Source organism: Salarias fasciatus, chromosome 4 (assembly GCF_902148845.1).
Source record: "Salarias fasciatus chromosome 4, fSalaFa1.1, whole genome shotgun sequence".
Taxonomy (NCBI): Eukaryota; Metazoa; Chordata; class Actinopteri; order Blenniiformes; family Blenniidae; genus Salarias; species Salarias fasciatus.
In genome coordinates this window covers 7,728,419-7,744,994 of record NC_043748.1, presented here as the reverse complement: position 1 = coordinate 7,744,994, position 16,576 = coordinate 7,728,419, and the positions used below count along the sequence as shown (strand labels likewise).

The following is a 16,576-nucleotide window of genomic DNA, read 5'->3' as shown; positions in this document are numbered from 1 at the left end:
CGGCCAAGGATTAGGAGCAGGCAAATATCACTGATAATAAACAAATGACTAACACTCTCGGCCTGTGTGGTTACAAGCTCCAGGGTTCCAGCCCGGACCCAGCAGGGTCTGGATCCAATCCCTGCTGTTTATCAGCGCGAGCAGAAAGTGGCCACTTGTCAAACCTCCACGGTAAACACTCGGGGGACAATCCGAGAGCGGTTGAACAGAGCAGTCCGGCAAAGTCACCCCTCCCACCGCCATTTGCATCGCAGACCTCAAAGACCACAGTCTGGTTTTCGGGCCCGGTTGTTACCACTTCGTTATTCAACCTGTCTTTGCCTCCATTTCAGCTGCAAAGTGTGTGCGGTCTCAATTTCACTTCAACTTGACCACTGAATGGTAATATCCACCTTAGATTCCCCAGATGGAGTAGATTTAAGTATTTGTACATATTGCCCAACTGTCATATTTGCTATAGTTAAAGAAACAATAATAATCATGCAGAAAAAAAAAAGGAATCTCACTTCTGGTTGAATATTGCTTAAGACAACCATCAAATAAATTATTAACCAGTTCATTAAGTGAACTAAAAATAAAATCACTGGCTGCAAACAGAGTTTTCTGATAAAAATCAATGGGAGGAAAGCAGCTGAGCAGCACACCCGCCGAGCATTATTGACAAAACATTGATTTCTTGCCTTGGCGTCACCATGGAGGTTATTGTAAAGGAATGTTTGACAGATAATGTAATGGACCATAAATTCCTTTAAGTAGTAACAGGGTGGGTTTGATAGTAGCCGGTGATGAAACGGAGATCAAAGGTAAAGCAGTGACAGCAGGTTGTAATCCAGTCAGGTTAAAAAAAAAAAAAAATAGGAGGGGAAAAAAATCTTCGAGTGCTGGAAATGTGGATCAAGTAACTCATCTCTTGTTTTACCAGTTCTTTGCTTTGGTGAACATTCAGATCTCACTCTCAGGGTGTGTGTCTTTGTGGGTGTGCAGAGACGCTTTGCCTTCACTCTAATCCACCGATTCCGTCTCGGTCCGCTGTTCAGATTTGAGGTGGAAAAGTGCAGAAGAGGCGACGTTTTGCCTTCTCAGCCTGTTTTTCCACCGCGGTGCTTTTACCTGCTGAGCTCAGAGACTCGCCAGACCTGAGGGACTCTGTCGCTTTAACCCCGTCCCCAAGCCTGTCCCCGGCCAGCACAAAAGCCATCTGGGGTGCGGCTGAGGGCTTAAGCAACAAAATAACTCTTTCAAGCTGCACTCTGCATGGTTCTGACTGCAGGGTGTTGAGGTCGCCAAAACCCAGAGTCTGACTGGACCCCCTCCTCCTCCTCCTCCACCCGTCTAATCCTGGCCTACATGACTGACTCTGACTGAAAGCCCCGCACGCCAGAGGTGGTGGCCGAAGCACTGTCACATTCAAAAAAGACCACCTGCTCATCAAACTAAATTGCATCGACTGAAAGCAATGGGAAATAGAGAAAGTGAAAAAGAGGGAAGCGAGTAAAGAAAAAAAATCAACAGGGATAAAATAAAAGGGAAAACAAGTCACCAGCCTCCCTCTGTGATCCTGGCAGACAAAAGAACAAATTGCATTTCTGCGTCATGCCGCCGAGGGTCAAAATTGGCATAGGGTCCCACTCAGCACTGTCTGGATGCGAGCATGCTGATATAGGTTCCATCAGTTCCCACAAGAGAGCCGGAGAGGTGCACCGACCTGCCTCTCAGCCTTTCATCTTGCTCCCTTTTGTATTCCGCTGTGTCTGTTGTCTCTCTCCTCTATTGGGCAGAATTGACTGTTATTATTCCAAACAGCATTATCTTTATTAATGCCACAGGTCTTTGGACTGTGCGCTCCCCCGGAGCCGGGGTCTGGACACGGCTGCGACCAATCTCCCTAGATAAAAGCTCAGTGGAGAGCTGTATGCAAGCCAGACGGCTCGGACCGGCCTTCATCCTCCCTCACTTATTCACAGAGAGAGCTGCAATCCCACAGATGAAGATATGTGACTTTCATCTTCGAGTCAGACGGAAGCATTTGAACTGAGAGCGGGTCTCCAGACGGCTGTAAGAGTCACTTTGGGTTAGCCGCTAGTCAGAACAAACAAGTTGTTTATTGGAATAGATTTCAAGAAAAATGTCCATGATGAAAAACATGAGAAGTGAATTAAAAAAAATAACAAAAAAAACTTGTTCTTTAGAGAGTTAATGATACTTCTGGATGTAGCGTTGGTGGCTCGTATGTATCTGGAGCGGAGGCCATTTCCCAAGGGCAGCCATGCATGACGAGTTATTTTAAAGGTGGTGTGGAGAGCTGACGTGTGGCCGGGGCAGGGCACCGGCTGGGGTCTCGGCTTAGTGCCTCGAGCCCCTCGCTCCACTGAGGCACACAGCATCAGCTCCCGGCCAGGGCCCGGACACTGATTTATGGGATAGGGGGATTACCATCAAACCAGCCATGAGGACCACCCAGATGGTGGCACAGGACGACGGCCGCACACACGCACACACACACATACACACACACACATACAAGGCAGACATGCAGAAAAATGCAAATACATATCACTAATATGCACATTTAACAATTATTCAGTCAGAAATGCAAACAATTAATCGACAAAGCCAGCAAATGCTAAACTCCTAAAATGTAATATCGTAAAGTAAAACTATGTGAAAATAAACCAGCATGAAAATTGGCAGCCCTCAAGTGCAGTAGGCTGTGTTACTGTCGAGCTTAGACTTTAGCTGGCTGTGCTCATCAGTGTTCAGCTGCACGTGCACGATGAAACTATTTACAAAACTGTTTCTGCTCCAACATACCATTCATCATTCAGTTTTTATTCTTCTGCTCACAACAAGTAAACACAACCCTATCTTAACCGATTGTGATCGGAAACAAAGCATATATTTACTGATGAAATGCCACTTCTCTCCAATGGGCGACATTTAGCTGGACAGTACGCTCTCAGTCGGTTCCCTGTTTTGGATTCAGACGTGACCCATAATGCTTTAGTATTAAGTCAGGATTTCCTCCGAGACTGACGACTGGCAAAGTCCAGAGTGAAAAAGAAAAGGAAGAAAAATAGGGGGGAAAAAAAAAAAAGAAGAAGAGAAAGGCACATATTTCTCACTTGCCAGGGCATAACACAACTCCAGCTCACGGCACCAGTCGGATGAGAGGAACAATAAGAGTCAATGACAAATCGGACGTGGTGCATTCCTTGGGCAAACACTGATCTCATAAAGGCAGACAGGTAGGCAAACACTCACCTGCCCTAAGCTAATAACACATGTGGAGGCAAACAGGCAAACACACACACACACACACACGAGCATACACAGGCACTTGTCCCTTGATTTGCTGCGACTGTGTTGACGACTCGACACTGATGCTAGTGTAAAAGCTGCACTGGACTGCTGCACAAATTGTTATTCAGACAAATGAATTTAAGATAAAATGTTGTCAACAAAAAGGTCTCTCATGCTGTACTGCGGCGCGACGCGATGCGAGGAACTGTATATGCATTCAGACCTGCTGTGTTTAGTTGTTCGTCCATGCTATGATTAAGATAATCCATAAACAGAGAAGATGTGAACCCAGGCCATAACAATGGCTGCAGGAAAAGGATTTAAGTGGCTCACAGAGTGTATATCGTAATACAGTGCTTTTAATCTTCTGACCCCATAAAGTATACAGCCCGGTCATGAACTTCACTTATATGCGTTCATTCCTGAATGTGTGTTAAATGTCTGCGTGAATATGAATGAAGAATTCCTACCAAACAAACGACACACACACATTTTGATCCTGGGCCTGGATACAAAAAAAAAAAAAAAAAAAAAAAAATCAGAACTCCAAGGACAGTATCTCTCTGCTCAGTGGGATGCGCCCTCAAAACTTCCTGACCACATGACCCCCCCCCCCCAGCCGCTCTGTGATTGGACGCTCAGAAGCGGAGAGGAAGCGGTGGAGCTGACTGGCAGCGGCCGCATGAGGGAGAAAAAAAAAAAAAAAAAAAATTCCAGCCCGATCACCATGGAGATGAGTCAACAGCAGGTCGAGGGAGAGCAAAGAGGGCCGGGGAATGGGGGGGGGGGGGTAGGGGGGTGGGGGGGCTTCGGGGCAATGGTTGACCTGCTGTAGTTAACAATTCATCCCCGTATCCGGCTCCCAAATGATTGGGCAAACATGGAGTGCGGCGGAGGCAAAAGGGCCCCGAGGGACTGAGAGCGGGGCATCACCCAGGGGTGACACAGTGACAGGCTGGTGGAGGGAGCTGTGGGCTCCCTGCGAGGGGGGTGAAGGGGGGGGCTGATGGGACGTGACAGTGGCTCAGCACACAGAGCGCTTGCTGCCCTCGCAAAGCGGCGCAGTTAAATGTGTTAGAAAAACATTTCGGGGACGATAACAATGTTTCGCCACAACAAAGATCGCCGAGTAAATCACGCTCAGATTCTTCATGTTAAGCTAAACAGTTAACAACGTTTGGCTCCCAGTCGCGCCACCAGTAAAAGCAGGAGTTGCGTCAGTTTTACAGGCCTGAACCACAGTAACACTATAAGGCTCTGGCACACAAACACTCCGTTACAGAACGCCGTGCACATCTGGCCGAGCCGCAGAAGCTGCGGACTGAAACACAGAAGCCGGGGAGAAGACATCGTTTGACCTTACACAATCAAGACTGGACTAATAAGGGGATACGTGTTTCCAGATATGTTCTATAAAGCGAAGATTAACGGCCGGGTTTTAACGCCGAAAAGCCATAAACACACTCGGATGATTTGAGTGTCTTTAGTGAAAGCACACACTCACCGCGGGATCGCTGAGAGGCGGTTAACGGCTGGCATCTCATCCCAAGAATTTGGTTCACTGTGAAAAAAGAAATGAAAGACAACATCACTTCACATGCCGTTTACACACCGTTTAACAAAAAACACCGGTTAATCTTTCACTCCCTACTCATTTAGTTGTATTTACTCAAGTGGAGACTTGAAACATATAAGGAAGGGAGATTTGAGGAGCGGGGAACCGAAGCACGTGCCGGCGTTAGGAGGATCAGCACGCCGAACTGAAGAACCTCAGAGATTCAACTCTCTACTGAGACGAGGCCGAGACTTAACGCAGCGTTCAATCAGAAGTTCCCATAATGCAACTTTATGCACCATCGCGGCTCGGTTTCTCCCCCGCCCCCCCCAAAGAACCGAAACCAAATCCAATCATCCAATCGGCCGTCGAACTTTAAAGAGGTTCAGATCGCCGCCATTAACACCGGGCCTTTCACTGGGCGGCGGCGTGAGGTGGGCGTGTGAGCGGAGAGGACCGTTCACTGGTCCGAACCTCCTCGCCCACGTCACCCAATAAAGTGTTTTTCACAGACGCTCCTGAAGCGTGCCCGCTCTTTCGGAAGGGAGTTCAGATCCTCGCAGTAATAATCCACCCAACAAATCTTATAAATGAAAAACAGAACTTTTACAGCGTGTCTGTCGGGGGAGAAGAAGAAAAAAAGAGAGAGAGAAACAAGAGAAAGGAACAAAAACAAGGGGAAAAAGTATGATTATAATAAAAATAGCAGATGTTAAGAGTCACTTCTCGAAAGGTGTGTCATTCAGGGAGTTTGGGACAAACTTTTGGCGGCGGCGGAGTTCTAAATTTAGCGTATTTACTAAAATAAAAAGTGAGTTCAGCCGCTGGCACAGAAAGTCTCTCCTCCCCATTCATGACCTCAGCGGTGCAGCCGGCGTCACTCGTGACGAAACGCTAACCATATAAAACAACAAAAAAAAGGCCTCCTCAAATACTCAGTACATAAGGAAGCAGCCACAATTTAAGGTTTCCAGTAAATGATCTAGTTAAGGAAATCCAGCTCCAAAACAACAGATAAAAATAGATTTTTCTTGCATTCTAAAATTAGAAAAGCCAATTTGAGGGATCTTTTACAAAACAACGTGACAGAAAACACAGTCTGTAGTGAGGTACTGAGAACTCAGAAAGCTGAAAGGCTTTTTTTTTCCTCCTTGAACGTCTCACACACTGTGCTGTGAGCAAAAGATGAACGTGATGGCTGCGCAGCATTAGTCAGACTTCGGTGCAGTTTTTCTCTATGTGATTCACTATTTAACACAGATCATAAGTCGCTGAAGAAGCCACAATTTATATTAATATATTCAAAAATGTGCTTTTTATTATATACAGGTAAATTTGATTGAATTCCAACTACTGATAATGCAATAACATGTCTGAAAACGAGAGTGATTAAAATAAAAAAAGCACGTGTTGCTCCCATTGCATCTTTTCCTTGCAGTCCGGTTGATATGGGAAGAAAAAAAACCTCCAAAAAAAATCCAGAAAACAAGTTGAGCAAAGCGTTCTACTAGTTTTCAATCATGAGCCAAATGCTTTTAGTAAGTCAAAATTATGTCACTTCTATTAGAAATGACACATTACATTATAGGACAGCAGTGATCAAAGGCACTTGGTCAACATTTCTCAGAATCTATTGAGAAATTCACCCAGTTTAGATAAATATTAACTATAAATTGTGAAATGTGTGTGATTTCAGGCTTTTAAGAGCACTTTATCAAGTGTAAATGGCACAGCCGGGAGTTTTGCACTGTAAATTATTAAAATATCCTTCATTAAAATGTCATGGCTGAGTCTCTCCATGCTGGTGACGGGCGTGTGTGTGTGTGTGTATGTGTGTGTGTGTGTGGCAGACTGGGGACGATGCCCCGGGGCCGAAGCTGAGCACTAAGTGAAGCAGAAGTCCCATCTAAGCTCGAAAGCATGCGGGTGTCGGGCCTGTAACTAAAACACAGGCGTAAACACGGGCGATGTCAGGGATTACACCCTGCCGCAGCGCCGCAGGAAATGGCAGACGGCGCAGGTGTAGCCGTCGCCGCCGAGGCATTCTTCCCCGTCTCCGCCGCTCAGAGGTCTGACTGACAGCTCGTCATCCGCTCTCGCTGGCTGTGTGGAACTTGTGTAAACATATGGAGGCGTTTCTGTGTGTGTGTGTGTGTGTGTGTGTGTGTGTGTGTGTGTGTGTGTGTGTGGGGCGATGTGAATGCGTAACACACACACGAAGAGGATTGCAATGGCCGAAAATGTCAGGAAAAAAAAGCCTTGCAGCGTAATGCTCCGCATTCCTTCAAAGCCTTTCAAAATCTCTTTCCTTCGAGAGATCCCTGTTTTTTTCCTTGAGAGTTAATTTTGACCTCACACCTACATTGTGGAATTCCCCCTAAACGTACACCTGCTCCGAGCGTCTTTTTTTTGCCAAATATTTTCATCTTAACATGTCGATTCCATCTGCAGGACTGGATCAAAACTGTTCATGAAGCGTGAGGAATAAGTTGTGGTGCGAGCTGCGGAGAGGAAGGAGGCGCAGACAGGATTTCCTCAGTGAACAGCTCCCTCTAGAGCAGCGCAACGCTTCTAGTCCTGGGTTTGACTTTTCATCCAAACTAGTTTCTATATGAAAAACAAATTGAACTGTAACTAAAAAAGCTGTTAGATTCCTAAATTTAATTTCATCTCACAGGTTCTGGACAGTCGCCCTGTCTTGTAACTCTTATTTATCTCGTTGAGTGGCTGTTCTGCAGGCTGGAGGTGAACCGTTGGTGTCGATAATGAGGCAGGGTGTTATTAGGATGTTTGCTTTAATCGTGTTCGGGGTTATTAGCTGTGGTTTACAGTACACAGGAGAGATTAAGGCAGGCCACGCATGGAGGGAGGGGGGGTGGAGGAAGAGAGCCGGGGAGTCCAACGATAAGCCAGCCACTCGCAGGCGGGCAGAGAAATATGAGTGCACAGTAGGACATGCAACCCTGGCAAGACAAACCATTTCCCCTGCTCTCTCTCTCTCTTGTTTTTTTCTATCTCCCCCGTCTTAATTCTCCTCTCTGTTCGCCTCAAATCATGTTACACAACCGCCGAAGAATGCCCCGAGACTGATTTAAAACAAGCAGAAAAGAGGGGTCGTCCGGGATCTATAGAAGCAAGAGGTGTTGTTTGGTTCTTTTAAGTTGTGTAGAAAAGAAAAAAAACACACACACACATGGCAGGGAGCTTGGCTGTATTGTGAAATAGAGTCTACTGCAGCCACACACAAGTCCGGACACATACACAGCTAACTACTTTGCACAGGCTTATATAAACTAAATCAGCCGCATTGTGCACCGGCTGGGGGATCGCTGCACGCTTCCTTCAGATTTTTTCCATGCCATTAATAAAAATAGACCTTGCACCGTTTCATTACATTCTGTTGGAATTAAGGGGAGCGCTTGAAAATCCATCATTTTATGGGCTTTCAAACTTTCCCACAGAATTCTCGCCATTTTTCCGTACATTTGACCCGTGCACGTTAAAGCAGCACTCAATTAGGCTGGCGCGAGAAGATAAAACTGCACACCTCGTGCGCTGCTTGAATATGAAACGCAGCAAAGACGAGTTTAAATATGAAGCAAATGTTGAAGTTTTAGTTTGTAATAACATTATTTGTGCCTTTGCAGCTTCATTTTTTTTCAGTTACACATCAAACACAAACATGCAGCGACCATTTCACACATCCTTTGTGAGTGTGTGAGTGTGTGTTTGTCAGTGTGTACACCAAGTTAGCAGAAGGTCAGAGTGGTGAAGTATTAGAGCGCTGTTTGCTCTCCTCCATGTACTCTTGGGGACCAGCCTGTTTGAGAGTTTGAACAAGTGACGTGTGAAACCCGTAAAAAACAGGCCTGTTTGCTCAAGAGCACCCAAAGAATGGACGGCCATTACAAAACAAATCTCTCCGCCTGCATTCCTGCCGTCCGTCAAATCCTACCTGTTGAACAAGATGTGACACCGAGCGGAAGAGGTGGTTAACAGGAAGAGCCACTCCGGGCCCAGATGACTTGCAATTTGTTTTAAAAAGCTGTCAGCTCTCTGACCTTCACGTCGGATCCACGGCTCGCTCTCTCGAACGTGCACAGAGTCGCGCCGCAAACACATGCAGTCTCACCCCTTCATATCGTTATATAACATCTGAACCAGGGATGTGTTTTTGACAACCACAAAACATCTTTCTCCTCTATCAGGAGGCCAAACTGTGACTGAAAATTTTCACCGCAAAGACAGAAAATTATATTTCAGTTCGGTTCAGAATTCAATACTGTCATTATAAAGTATTTGATTCTTAAATGATGTTGGGATGTGGTTTAAATGACAAATCTATTGGGGGTTTTTTCTTCTGTAAATTAGTTATTGGAATGAAAAGAATAAACAAATGTAACATGAAGGATATTTATACAGCTGAAACAGCAGTTTTTAAACTTGTTATCTTTTTAGTCTTCTACTGATAAAAATACAACAAAAAAAACAAAACACTATTTTATGAAATAAACCAGTTTTTAGGATTTATAACATTAAAAATTAGACAAAAAGTCAGGGACAGCAAGAAAACTGAATGAAATGCTGATCATATAAAACCAATAAATAATGGAGGAAAATGCTGGATGTTAGCAGGAGCTTTTGCTGTATCTAGTGATTCACAGTTTCTACCTTCTTGACAGCAACAATCTTGTAACGACTCGTTATTCCAGTTAGAACGCAAACAGCGACAAACTATTTCATAATCTTGGGGTCTTTATGTCCACTGTTAACTACAGAAGGGCTCAAATAGAGCAGATGGCCGACTTGTTCTTATGCAACACGACTGAAACCAGGAAAAACAAACGAAGGGCGAAGCCGGGTGGAAATAAACTTGAAGAGAAGAAGAGGAGAGAGGGGCGCCCTCCCCTCCCTGCGCGGCCGTCATCCCTCGTATCGGAGGAGCCGCTGAGAGAACTGGATGTGATTTGTATGTGTGTTTTTGAAGAGGGGTGCTCATAAACAGCCATGAAAGGGGCCCCTCTATTCAGCCCGCCAGCCGAGATGCGCTTCACTGGGCCAGCCTTTTGTTTCGCCCCGTTCACAAAACCTTAAGCAAAGAAGAAAAAAAAAAAAAAAAAAAAAAAAAAAAAGGGGGTTGATTCTCTCGATCTGTGCATGCCCAAATGATGCCATTAGATTGGTGCCCGCTCCGGGTGAAAAAGGCTTCAGTAGCGCTTAAAGTGATTTAAAAGACGCTTGCCCCGCAAATCCCGCCGGAGAATATCGGCGGAGGAGAATGGGGAGGCGGGATGCCAAGCCGGCGATCATTCTATAGTATGCAAAATTGCTCTCGACTCCATGAGTGCCGTGGATGTTAAAACAAAAGGCGAGGAGCATTCCTTTATCACGTGACGAGGGTCAATGGTCTGCGGTGGTGCGTGGGGTCAGGAAGTTCAGCAAACTTCCCACGCTGCCGCACACCAGAGAGACCGCGGCCGCCGCCTGCAACACTTCATTATTGGCAAGGCGGGTTTTTCTTTTTGGTTTTTTTTCCTCTGAAAGGGCCGCGCTCGAGAGCCCACACAGGGATGAGCCGACGGAAAAATAAATAAAATAAAAAAAAAAACGAACTTCCTCATCAGCATGACAAGGCTAGCGCGTCAATTACACACCCATCATTTATAATATCCAAGAGAGAGAGAGAAATTTCCATCCAACTCCACCAAAAACCATTACAGCAGCTCAAGCGGGTGGTGAATCCGTGGTGGAACGGCGCCAGACAATGGCGCCCGTCGATAGCATGGAAACCTGACGCCATCAGCGGAGGGACAGTGCCAACGAAAGCACTCCGGATCAGGCCGGGTCTGGTTCTCCGCTCACCTCTCCTCTAACATTCCTGCCATCAGGAAGAACATGACATGTTTGCTCTTCCCTGAAAATGATGTGCTAATTTTGGCAGCCGCCCACATGCTGCTCTCAGATGACTTCATCCTGTACAGGTGAATCTCAAGCTACTTGAGCATGATGGGAGTTCCTTTTCCTGCTCAAAAACTTCCATATTGATTTATTACACGTAAACTGAAATATTGCAGGTTTTTGTTCAATTCTTCATGATTAAGCTTATAAGTTAATGAGATCAGATGGTTTGGAGGCTATAATGATGGAAAAATTAAAAAAAAACAAATATATTTTCAATTATGTCATACTTTGTGCACAGCGATGTTGCACATTCTCCAGAAAAAGTCTTCAGATTTCCTTTCAGACATTGAGCTTGGCTAATTTCCTCCACACTATCACTAATTGTTACTTTCGAGATAATAATCACCTTGGAAAAAAGGCGGCACTTATTCACTCCAATTTTATTGTCGTGTAATCGCTCGTACAATTAGTTAACTTCAGTAACATCTGTGCTCATTTGCTGTTAAAACTCCTGTAGACATCTTTTTTTTTCCCCTTGTAAATACTCACACACACTCACACACACACAGTCACACAGGTGAGGTAAAAGTGAGTCGGACGGAAAGCGTGACTCAGACGGGCGCCGTGCTGATGGGTTTTTTCCTCACCTGGCGGACTTGTCAGCTGTCTGGTCGCCGGGCGAAGCACCGCAGAGCGGACAGCAGCTGGGAAGTCAATTGCCCTAAATACCACACTTATCAATGTACGCTGGGCGCGCGGCTCCAGATAAAGCTCCCGCCTCTGGAACGTATAGACAGTAACTTTTTTTTTATGGATACAAGTGTGTTCTTCTTCCGAACAGCGGGATCTATCTGCTCATTCTCAAGGATTTTCCTCCATTCAGGACGTCAAACAGAAGTTACTAGATTGAACTTTCAGTTCCAGTAATTAACAACTGCCGAGGCCTTTAATAGTTAACAAAAGAATGAAACATGGCGCCACTGAGGACAAAGATTTCAGAAAATGTTCAGCAATTGATAACTAGGAGAAGCAAATACAATTAATATCATTCTTGTTACAAAAGATTTATTTCAATGGCCTGTAAATAATGTAGTTTGTGTGTGTTTTTGACAGCAAACTGCAGATTCCCAAGCATCAGAATATAGACTGAGCCCTGAAGACCATGATGTCAGTGGAAGACTTGACCAGGACGCTTGATACGAGTCCTGTGGGCTCCTGCTGATAAGATTGAGGAGCAAGGTCATTACGAGACCCTCAGCGAACTACTTGTTGGTTTGACAATGCCGCCTCAGTCCCGGCTATCGGGAAATCTCACCCCCGGCCACATGTGGGCCGGCCGGACACAGGTAATCAGGGCTGTCAGAATGGGACCGGCTCCTCTTGCAGAAACTGTAAACCGCCATCTTCAGCCCCTCGCACTGTTCCCGCTGCACGGACGGGTCAGAAATCCGCCACACTGTTTTTGTTGTCTTCATGATACTTCAGGTAGAAAGGCGCGCCGGAAAGAGAAACGTGCTTTTCAGCAGCAGCGGTGACTCTGTCAGGCTGATATATTCGCCGCTTGCGCGAGGGCGATCGCCGACTCCCCGTCCGACCGGTCGGTGGCGAAATCGCTGTGCATTGTGATGCCCGTCGCCATGGATACGCCCAGGTGTTGCTCACGAGCCCCGAGTCGAAGAAGCGGAGAGCTGAGGCGCTCGCTAATCCCTCTCCATACCGCAGTGTGTCAATAATCAGGAATGCACTGCCTAAACTGAAGCATTGTTCCTCTGCCAACAAAAAAAAAATCACAACTATAAGCGGCGATAACCGCCGCCGGGCATGGCTGTCTCCGGGACGTGAAAAGAAATGAGCCGCAGAGGAACAACAAGAGTCAGAGATTGGAGGACAGGAGCTTTGATATCTCTCCAGACAGCTTAATACTGTCAAAAGCATAAAGCTCTCCGCTGCAGTGCATGAGGGGATGTAAACTATTGTACTGCGGGGGGATCGACTGGGGCGGGAGCGTCTTTATACAGTAGGACAAAGTCGGAGCTCCTGAGAAGACCAGCTGCTGTCAACAGTTGGATTTCTTTGAAGTAGCTCTAAGCCTTCAGACAGCAGGAAATATCCTCTCCACGTCTTTGAACTCGGGGACAATTACGGCCCGATTCAGAATATAAAATCTAATTGAAAAATAATCTTCTCCGTACCTGACAATCCCGTCTGATCTCGGCGCACAAAAGCTCCCAAAACAAAAAGCGAAGATTCCCGCTGGTTTTCTGTCAAAGAGCATTATTTTTTTATTACTTTCCCCCACCGAGCATGGTATGTGGCAGGCTGCCACTCAGAGGACGGCTGGGGTCTGTCTAGAAATCATTGTCACCTGAATCATTATCTTCGTACGTCTTCCTTTTAAGAGTTAAATGGCAGTTTGACCATCCTTAACCACAACTCGCAGTTTAGATGAGACATGCAGACACCAGCAGTTCCGAGCTCGTCCTCTGCGAGACAAGACAATAGCGCGCCTGTTGTCTCTCCTCCTGCTCGTCCTCTGTATTTATGTGTATGTGTTTTCACATATTGCGGTATTGCAACAGAAACTCGCAGAACGGGGTGAACGGATGCGGCTGCAGCGGCGAGACCGCCGCGGCGAAGAGACGGTCCTCCTGAGAGCTTTATTGTGTGGGGCGGCCGGCCGCAGCCAGCTCCGCTTCCCCCAGATGCAAGGCCCCGCCGCGGGCCACAACAATGAGCATCTTTGTCAGACGCGACTATTATCTTTACACATTACTGTAAATGACAGGAGAGCAGCGCGGAGAATATCCCGCTTAATGAGCTCCAGGTATGCGCCAGTCACCAAACCAGAAGCTGATCTAAACATCTGCGGAGCTCGACTCGCCAGGCTTTAATGTTTGAGAGTCGCTGATCTGGAAGCAGGTTTTACAGGGGAACTCTTGCACAAAGTTCATTTATCCTGAACAATGGTATATTCAACACGACCGAGTGTGTGGCACTCAAATCAATTCAGTGGGGGGAATTTCTTATATGAAAGAACATTTATTTGGGCGATGAAACAGCAGATGCAACTTTAACTTTAATACAGTGACTTTTTTGAAAACCGTCTCCCATTAGGTTATTATTTAGGAGTCAACTTTGCATTCTGGGATGGGAGTCCAACATCATTCTAATGTTAAGTTTCGAAGACAAACAGCATGATCGTGCCTCTTTGAGGCCAAATCAGAGTTCAATCATTAATCTCTTCATTAATCGTGGAACCTACAGTTAAAGCTGCTTCCAGCACGACACACCGCGTTTATGGAACAGTCTGCCAGCGAACCCGCGGGCTGCAGGGAGCGTTCGTGTTCATATCTGCTGCAGCGTGGGCCGGGCGGACGGGCGGGTATCACTATAGTTATTTTGTTTTTTCCCCAGTAAAACGCGATGAGTTGCGTTTTCTTGTTCTAACAATGCCGTGTAAATAAAGTTTGACGGATTGATTGATTGAGAGCAGGAAGCCAGACTGGAGGTGTTCGGCTGTCTCTGCTAAATTACAGCTTTAACCTGAACTTGACCCGCGTTTCACCCGGTGGCAGCGCCTGCGCGGCAGACGGAACTGGTTGGTTGAGGACGATCTGACCCCGGCTTGCAGAACTCGGCCCTCCCCGTTTGGCGTGTGCTCACCCGCCCTGATGTCAGGCGTCTAATTGCTGGCACTGCGTGGGACGTGAAGTCTGATATAAGGTACATTGTTGACTGTGTGCAGGGGTGTGTGTGTGTGTGTGTGTGTGCGCGCGCGTCTGTGTGTGTGTATATGTCATCAGGAGCCAAGTTAACTCTTGCCTGCAGCCACACACACACACACACACACACACACACACACACACACACATCCACTCATGTCTTCACCAGCCGCAACCTATCATTACCACCGTCACGTAGCCACCTCCGCAGCGGGCCTCACAAGTCCCGACAACCACAGGCGCACACACCTGGAGGGCCAAACACACATTTCCCAGCCCCGTGCTCCATGAACGCAGCCTTTTAACACACACACACACACACACACACTCATATCCTGCACTCTCAGCATCTCCCCTGCGCCTCCCTTTACCTGTAAAACGTCTCAATCATATGAAATGATTGATTTGTTATCGCCACTTTGCTATCTGGGTGAAACTAGGCTACCTGCAGCGCCGCTTCCACAAACAGCAGACCACAAGTGGTCAGTGAGCAAACAGACACACAGTCTGATAAGCTGAACGTCTCAGTTCAACAAAAGGAAGTAAACTTTCCCAGTTTCAGGCAGCAGATTATGATTCATCAGCTCGTTTCTTCTTCCATGTTTGCCCGAGCGGAGGCTGCTTGAGAGAGTACACGACAGAGAGAATAACACAAAACCACTGAGCAAACGTGGCCGACAATTCACACCTTCAGCCCAGCTCACCTGTCACATAAACATGACGTTTTTTCTTTTTTCTCTTCCTGTTTTAAAGGGTGTCACTGTGACTAATCAGGCATCAGGACGACTTCTTCAGATCCCAGCCTGCTGGTTAAAGCGTGCTCAGTGCAAACACATCCCTGAGCCAGATTTACTCGGAGGAACAATGGAGTACCTCCGGAACGTGCTGCCCTCCGACAGGAGCTTTTGAAAAGACGAGAATCACGGCGGTGTTTGCCCTCCTTTGTCCCTCGTCATGTTACAGGGCTTGTCTCGAGGCCCTGCGCTCGCTCCGCGCCGCATTCCATTCAAGCGATGGCTTTAGAGTGTAGCAGGTTCCTCCGATAGGTGTGTGAAACCTGAAACTCGCAGGTATCAGAGGCAGACGGAGGATCCAGAAAAACGGCATGTCACACCTTCCAGTCGTAAATCCCAAAAGACACAAGCAGATTATCGACAGTGGCAGCGCTTTGTCCTGCACCGACCTTGAAATTGACCGTTCTTATATAAACCTGAACAGTCTGGCTGCACCACTTGGCTACAGAAGTGTGTGAAAATGAGTGAGCGAAGGATAGAATCTGCTGAGTCCTCGAAACCTGTGACAAATCATTCACCCTTCAATTTAAAGACGTTTTTCTAAAAGGCTTCTGATAAAAATATCACTATATTAAACAAATCTCTTTTTGTTAATATGAAATGATTGTTACTCTTTAGTGAGATTTGAATTTACCAGAAGATAAGTTTTTATTCAAATATTTTTTTTCTATTCTGTCTGGGACACAGAGCGTTATATTTGTATATCCTGATATATATCATTATTATTTGATCGCCAAGCCTTCACTAAACTTAAATCATAATTTCTGAATTTAAAAAAAAACAAAAAAACGTGGAATTCATAAATAACTGGAAAAATTACACTAAAAATCATAAAAGAAAGATTTTTGTGCATCAGAAAGTGACTAAAACCTACTGGAGTTAGGAGATAATAACTGGCCAATCATCTCTTCCCCTGCTTCTGCATGCAGCAATAAATAAGAAATACAAGTCTTATGTCTTTCTCACTGCAGCATAAGTGAGTGTTGTTGAACGTGTGTGTGTGTGTGTGTGTGTGTGTGTGTGTGTGTGTGTGTGTGTGTGTGTTTACATTGCACGATATAGATGACCTCATCAATCTCCACGATACACACAGCGGAGGAGTCTGGCCAGCGTCACGTCCAAACTATTCCCCGACACCGACTCCCTGCTTCATTTACATACAAAAATATACAGCCGGATGGCTCGCACCGAAAAACTTCAACACAAACAATTCACGGCACGCTAAACTCAACTAAACTCAATCTTAGTCAGAGGGGGGTCAGCAGTGTGTGAATCGACTGGCACAAGTGTGTGTTAGTTAGTTA

General features: G+C 46.2%; 1 long non-coding RNA gene across 1 annotated transcript in view; it reads right to left on the bottom strand.

Annotated features, from left to right (window-relative positions):
* The window catches only part of LOC115387789 (uncharacterized), a 45,659-nt gene that overhangs the window by 10,603 nt on the left and 18,480 nt on the right, over window positions 1-16,576 (bottom strand). Inside the window, exon 2 of the long non-coding RNA XR_003931416.1 lies at window positions 4,805-4,861. This is a non-coding gene — a long non-coding RNA (uncharacterized LOC115387789). The remainder of the gene's footprint in view (window positions 1-4,804; window positions 4,862-16,576) is intronic.